Source organism: Ovis aries, chromosome 25 (genome assembly GCF_016772045.2).
Source record: "Ovis aries strain OAR_USU_Benz2616 breed Rambouillet chromosome 25, ARS-UI_Ramb_v3.0, whole genome shotgun sequence".
NCBI lineage: Eukaryota > Metazoa > Chordata > Mammalia > Artiodactyla > Bovidae > Ovis > Ovis aries.
Window position 1 is genome coordinate 4,994,173 of NC_056078.1, and position 7,554 is coordinate 5,001,726.

Sequence of the window (7,554 nt, forward strand, 5' to 3'; positions counted from 1 at the left end):
TCAGACAAGTTACTTAACCTTTCTGAGTCCATATGCATATCAATAACATGGGACACTATGGTAGTATCTCAAAACCAGGTTTTAGAATTAAATTAGGTAATATAAGTAGAGGCTATAGCAATAATCTTGGTTCAAAGTAGACCTTAATAAATGTTAGCACTTATTAATATAATTCTCGCACATGGCTCTAGTTTTGAATTCCTTATATCATCCCTTGATATAGATATATTTGCCTATTACTCCAAGGTATGAATATTTTAAGGTCTTGGTTAAATAGCTAAATTGCTTTCAAGGAAGTCTGTCCATCCTCATCCCCACAGACAATATAGCAGAGTGTCACATTTCACCTTGTATTATTATGTCGAAGAATCTTTACTTACTTGAGGCATGAAAGGTATTATGTTACGTAACTTTTAATGTGTGTTTATTTGGTTGCTAATGAGCTTCGTGTATTTCCCCGTATTTACTGACAACGTGTATTTGCTCGGTAGTGAATGCAGGTGACCGTTCTCCCATCAGAACAGCAATGCTGGGCTCGTGGCCACATAGCTCACACTGCGATTCCCGCCTCCCTTGCTGACTGTACCCATGTATCTAAATTTTCACTCATATAATGTGCACAACTCTCACCTCACCCACAGAGGGGGGATGTTCTCCTTTTCCTGATAAACGCATATATCCACAACTCATCCCACCAGGCAGACAGGGAGACTCCTCATGATGGAATGGAACGACAATCTGGAAGTAACCTAGGTCTTAGAGCAGAGTTGTCTCAACCTGCTGGACCGCTAACTTTAGGATTATTATTCAAGAAAGACTTTTATTGTCTTTGAAGAAAAATGTGAAAGCGTTAGTTGTTCAGTTGTGTCTGACTATTTGCGACCCCACAGACCCCACAGAGCCTGCCAGGCTCCTCTGTTTATTCAACCTGCTGTATTTTTGGATCTTTGTATTAATTATACATAGGGCTTCCCTGGTCGCCCAGATGGTAAAGAATCTGCTTGTAATGCAGGAGACTCTGGTTCGATTCCTGGGTTGGGAAGATCGCTTGAAGAAGGGAATAGCTACCCACTCCAGTATTCTTGCCTGGAGAATTCCATGGATAGAGGAGCCTGGCAAACTACAGTTCATGGGATCACAAAGTCAGACACGACTAAGTGACTAACACTTTCACTTATTAATAGTACATATCCTTTGTCAGGTGTTCAAGCTGGATCTTGAAAAGGCAGAGGAACCAGAGATCAAATTGCCAACATCGGCTGGATCCTGGAAAAAGCAAGAGTTCCAGAAAAACATCTATTTCTGCTTTATTGACTATGCCAAAGCCTTTGACTGTGTGGATCACAAGAAACTGCGGAAAATTCTGAAAGAGATGGGAATACCAGACCACCTGACCTGCCTCTTGAGAAAACTTATATGCAGGTCAGGAAGCAACAGTTAGAACTAGACATGGAACAACAGACTGGTTCCAAATCGGGAAAGGAGTACATCAAGGCTGTATATTGTCACCCTGCTCCTTTAATTTATATGCAGTGTACATCATGAGAAACTCTGGGCTGGAAGAAGCACATGCTGGAATCAAGATTGCCGGGAGAAATATCAATAACCTCAGCTATGCAGATGATATCACCCTCATGGCAGAAAGTGAAAAGGAACTAAAAAGCCTCTTGATGAAAGTGAAAGAGCAGAGTGAAACAGTTGGCTTAAAGCTCAACATTCAGAAAACGAAGATCATGGCATCTGGTCCCATTACTTCATGGGAAATAGATGGGGAAACTAGGAAACAGTGTCAGACTTTTTTTTTTTTTTTTTTTTTGGCTCCAAAATTACTGCAGATAGTGATTGCAGCCATGAAATTAAAAGACTCTTACTCCTTGGAAGGAAAGTTATGACCAACCTAGATAGCATATTCCAAAGCAGAGACATTACTTTGCCAGCAAAGGTCCGTCTAGTTAAGGCTTTGGTTTTTCCAGTGGTCATGCATGGATGTGAGAGTTGGACTGTGAAGAAAGCTGAGCACTGAAGAATTGATGCCTTTGAACTGTGGTGTTGGAGAAGACTCTTGAGAGTCCCTCGGACTGCAAGGAGATCCAATCAGTGCATTCTGAAGGAGATCAACCCTGGGTATTCTTTGGAGAGAATGATGCTGAAGCTGAAACTCCAGTACTTTGGCCACCTCATGCGAAGAGTTGACTCATTGGAAAAGACTCTGATGCTGGGAGGGATTGGGGGCAGGAGGAGAAGGGGACGACAGAGGATGAGATGGCTGGATGGCATCACCAATTTGATGGACATGAGTCTCAGTGAACTCCGGGAGTTGGTGATGGACAGGGAGGCCTGGCGTGCTGGGATTCACGGGGTTGCAAAGAGTTGAACATGACTGAGCGACTGAACTGAACTGAACTGATCCATTGTCCACTTACCTACTGGAATATTAACACTTTTTTTATTGATTTGTGGGGCTTCTGTGCTCTATTCAAAGCGAATATTTTTACGTAGTCATTTCATTATGCTCTTTGTGTGTGTGGTATTTTCTTTGTGTTAGATAAATAAGAAACTCTCTATGCCACAGACATTATGTTTTCTCATTTTTATGTGATTTTTAAATTTCTCATTTAACTCATTGATCTAGCTGATGTTATTTCAAATAATGAATGGATAGTAAAATATATCAAAATTATTTTTCCAAATAATTCATTTTTTCTTACTTCTTAGGACCATTTATAAAACAATTTCTCCTTTTCCTGATGATTAGTGATACTACCATCATCATATTCTATATACTAGTTGTACATTCGAAGATGCGTTTCCAGATTTTATATTTTGATCCAGTCATCAGCCTAGTCCAGCATCAATCTGATATTGTTTTGTAGTCTTAAATTCGAGATGTTTCTTTTTATTACTGTGGCAAGGTGAGGGATGGCACTTGCCACAATGTTGGGAAACTGAAGGAACAGACTTTCTGGGGAACCAGACAAGCCAAGGATCACTGGGACAGAGCACATGGTTCCAGTAGTCTCAGCATCCCAAAGAGGTGCTATAGCCCAGGGCATCACTGAACACACAGTGAGGCTGTGATCTGAAAGGGGTCCTGCCTCCTCTTTCTTTACCAGTTTACAATGCGAGCAAGACGGCTGCTTTACATGTGAATGTGCAGGTTTTCTTCTCTACCTTTATATCAAATGGAAAAGAAAAATCATGTAACATGGAATCAACCTCATGTGGACTTTCCTGGCAGTCTAGGGGTTAAGACTCTTCGCTTCCACTGCAAGGCTACAGGTTCACTCCGTGTTCGCAGAAGTTCCGCCTGCTGTATGATGTGGCCAAAAAAAAAGAAAAAGGAAAGAAAAATCAACTTAATGTATCTTTTAAAATGAAAGTGAAGCCGTGTCTGACTCTTTTCGACCCCATGGACTGTAGCCTACCAGGCTCCTCCATCCATGGGATTTTCCAGGCAAGAGCATTGGAGTGGGCTCCCATTTCCTTCTCCAGGGGATCTTCCCAACCCAGGGATCAAATCTGGGTCTCCTGCATAGTAGGCAGACGCTTTACCATCCGAGTGGGGTCAGGAAAGTTCCAGTGTATCTTTTCAAAAAGCAATAATAAATTTCAACTTTCTTGTATTTGAATAAAATTCTTTAATAAACTAATGGATAGCTTTTGGACAGAAAGAACATTTATAACAATATCCAGTCTCATACTCACCTGCTAAAATACATAAAAAATAAAAGTAGAGTTTGAGCATCCCAGTTAGAATTAAAAACAAAACAGGGCTACTCCTGTTCGCCCTTATTCCCTAACACCGTTCTGTAATTTTGAGCCAATGCAATAACACCTGACATAGAAATAAGAACTATTAGACTGCCAGTGCCAAAAGTAACATCAATACTTTTACACTATATTTAGCATCTTCCAAATGTAAAACTGTTTATTTAAAGTCCATCAGAAAACATAAGCAGGTAAACATAGGTAGGTGATTTTGGGAAAAGAAATTAGGAGAAACCAGCCGAAGTATCCATGAATGGTAGCTGAAAGTTCAGGTTGTCTGGCTGAGCCTCCAGGACCGGAGACACCTCTCCCACAGACGGAGAGGCTAATTTTTTTCTCATTACTAATTTCTCTGTATTATTTTCCTTTATCGGCGGAAAGTCTACAGTGCATAGGGTCACACAGAGTCAGACGCGACTGAAGCAACTTGGCACATATGTAGTTCCAGAAGAACAGAACCTTAAGGATGAGTTCTCTGGGTGAATGGAATTAATTCTGGGTTCTGTGGAATTCATTTTCTGATCTGACTTAAAGTTGTTCTTGACCCTGATTCCAATGGGAAGAGGACATTGGTGGCCATGGCATGAGGTGACAAAACACTTATGTAACTTATTTGCTGTTGGGCTGGCAATCAGGTGCCCAGAAAAGGCAAGACTCTGAGCACCAAGCAATTGCTCCCATAGAGCACTCTGGTGAAAACAGGAGGATAACGGGGCTGCTTGCTCGGTCCAGAGTATTGTGGAGACCTTAGGGAAAGGAAATAATGATGTCAGGGCTTTAACTTTGTATTTTAAGGACTCTGTGGGGACCCTGCACGTTTCATGAGTGCCCTAAAGGAAGCCTTTCTCCTGTAGCCAGTGGTCTATCATTTCTGAAAACCAAACCTGAAGACTAATCTATCAGGCGGCTGATTTACAACTCACATTCATTTCCTAATCTAGCAGGATCTCTTATTTCCAAGTCAGAGTATTGCTTGGGAAGATGTGGTATACTGAATATTGGTTTGGGATAACATGGACAGTTTCATGCGCCTGGAGACCTTGAACCTAGTGCCATGCTGAGCTATTTTGAAGCTTAAAGCAAAAGGATACAGTCATTTATATTGATTTTGTCTTTATTAAAATTGTTGCTCTTTTGTGCATCATAGGTATTTTGCATCAGCTTTGGTATTTTAAATATTACATTAAAATGTTCTTTATTTTTATTATTGAATTGTTGGTGCCCTCTTAAAGTTTGCACCCAAAGCAGATGCTACACTCTGGTTTCCATCCTTATTGAACCTCTAAAATCTGCCAAGTCTTCTTGATGAGTAAAAGTAGGAGGTTATGATTACCCTTTTAAAGAGGTTAGGCTCTCTTTCCCTGAGGAATCCATAATGACCTCGTTTGAGGCAGCTGCCTTGAAGAGAGGAGTGGTGAACTCCCTAGGGACTACCTCCACCACCTTTCACTGTTTCTAGACCTGTGTGTGCTTAGTCACTCAGTGGTGTCCAACTCTTTGCAACCCCCTAGACTGTAACCCACCAGGCTCCTCTGTCCATGAAATTCTCCAGAGGGGAATATTGCAGTGGGTTGCCATGCTCTTCTCCAGGGGATCTTCCCTACTCAGGGATCAAACTCAGGTCTCCCGCATTGCAGGCAGATTACCGTCTGAGCCACTGGGGAAGTCCCTCTAAACCTATAGCCAAACTCAAACCAGAATTCTAATTGGCCTACCTGGTGAAGACGTCCTGGCTGGCATCATGTCGACTGGACTGGCTTCTCTGTTGATTAGCCAGTGTTCATCAGTCATTAAGTATTCAGGCTTTTACCTCAAATATATATAATTAATGTTATATTAATATGTTAAAATATTCAACATCCTGTTTTTTAAAATCTACTTGATATATCAGTATGATGAATTGTGTTTCTATTTTATTTTGTGTATTTCTATTCTATTTTATTTCTATAGTAATCGTGTTTCTATTTTAATTTGTGGCAGTTTTGGTGCCAGATAGATAGATAGATGGGGAGGGGGTGGGGAATTGTTTTTTTTTTGTGTGTGTTTTTATGCAGTTCAGCTCAGATAACTTACAATAACTTCTTCAACATCAACTATAGTTTTCCTAGTTTGGAAATATACCTATAAAACTGTCTGGGCCCGGTTATCATAGAAAAAAATGGAAATAGAGAGCAATATCCAAAGAAAAAGTAAAATTTCCACATCTGGAGACAGCGCTTATGAAAATTGTGTTGTATATTTTACAAAAACTAAGATTACAAAGCATAGGTTATTTTGGATCAGCCATTTTCCTCATCTTTCACATTAGAGAATCAAAAGAATTATCACCTATTTGAAGGTGGTAAAATGCTTTAAAGATACAGGGGCATATTATCTCGGCTGTGCAGGTAACCAACCAGAGAAGTGAAAACAGATGGATCAGTGGTGAGATTGAAGGAACACTTTCTAACGTGATTTTTCCCCCTTCTCTCAAAATTTTACTTTTAGGATGTGTATCTATTTCTTCTCAAATAACAAAAAAATTATACACATTTTTAAGAAGCTAAGAAAGATTTGTATATCTCTTTAAAAAGGCACAAGTCAAATATGAAGAAAAGTCTGGGTATGAAGATTTTGAACTTCAGCATTCCACATTTTGTATTAGTATGTGCCCCTGTAGAAGGTATCCCAGGAGAAAGTCAATGGGAATAAATGCTCTTTGTACTTTATTTACAAATTCATTCATCTTATTTTTAGTAGCACTGTATCTAATTATAAAAGGGCTTCCCTGGTGGCTCAGAGGTTAAAGCGTCTGCCTGGAATGCAGGAGACCCGGGTTCGATCCCTGGGTTGGGAAGATCCTCTGGAGAAGGAAATGGCAACCCACTCCAGTACTCTTGCCTGGAGAATCCCTTGGAGGGAGGAGCCTGGAAAAGCCAAAGTATAATTGTAGCAAATGTGAAATAAAGAAAACTGTACAGAAAATCAGAGAAGGCAATGGCACTCCGCTCCAGTACTCTTGCCCGGAAAATCCTATGGATGGAGGAGCCTGGTAGGCTGCAGTCCATGGGGTTGCAAAGAGTCGGACATGACTGAGTGACTTCACTTTCACCTTTCACTTTCATGCACTGGAGAAGGAAATGGCTACCCACTCCAGTATTCTTGCCTGGAGAATCCCAGGGACGGGGGAGCCTGGTGGGCTGCCGTCTATGGGGTCGCACAGAGTCAGACATGACTGATGTGACTTAGCAGCAGCAGCAATACAGAAAATAGTAACATTGCCTATAAACCCACATCTGGAGCCAGAACATAGCATTTTATTGCATATTTTAGCAACACTTCCCAGGGGGTGCTAGTGGTAAAGAATCCATCTGCCAGTGCAGGAGACCCAAGAGATGTGGGTTCCATCCCTGCGAAGGGAAGATCCCCTGGAGAAGGGAGTGGCAGCCCACTCCAGTATTCTTGCCTGGAAAATTCCATCGGCCGAGGAGCCTGGTAGGCTACAGTCCATGGGGCCCCAAAGAGTGGAGCGTGAATGAGCACAGCAACAAGGTTACAGAGCGTCTATTATTTTGAATCACCCCTTTTCACACTGTAACACATTTATAACACACTGGGAATGTTTTTCCAATGTTCCCAGTTGCTTTCTTGCATTGTCATTTGTCGGTGCTTCCTAGTCTTCCCTCGCTGGATATGCCATAATTCCTTCAGCAAAGTCCCTGTTTCAGTTGTTCTTTGTTGTTATGTCAGGCTCTCGAGATTCATGGCTTGAATTTGCATACTCACTACTGGCGCATTCTTAGCTAA

General features: G+C 41.3%; 1 non-coding gene across 1 annotated transcript; it reads left to right on the forward strand.

Moving 5' to 3' along the window:
* Positions 1-6,532: 6,532 nt before the first annotated feature.
* TRNAS-GGA (transfer RNA serine (anticodon GGA)) lies at positions 6,533-6,604 on the forward strand. The gene has a single exon. It is a non-coding gene; the product is annotated as a tRNA-Ser (tRNA).
* Positions 6,605-7,554: the final 950 nt, after the last annotated feature.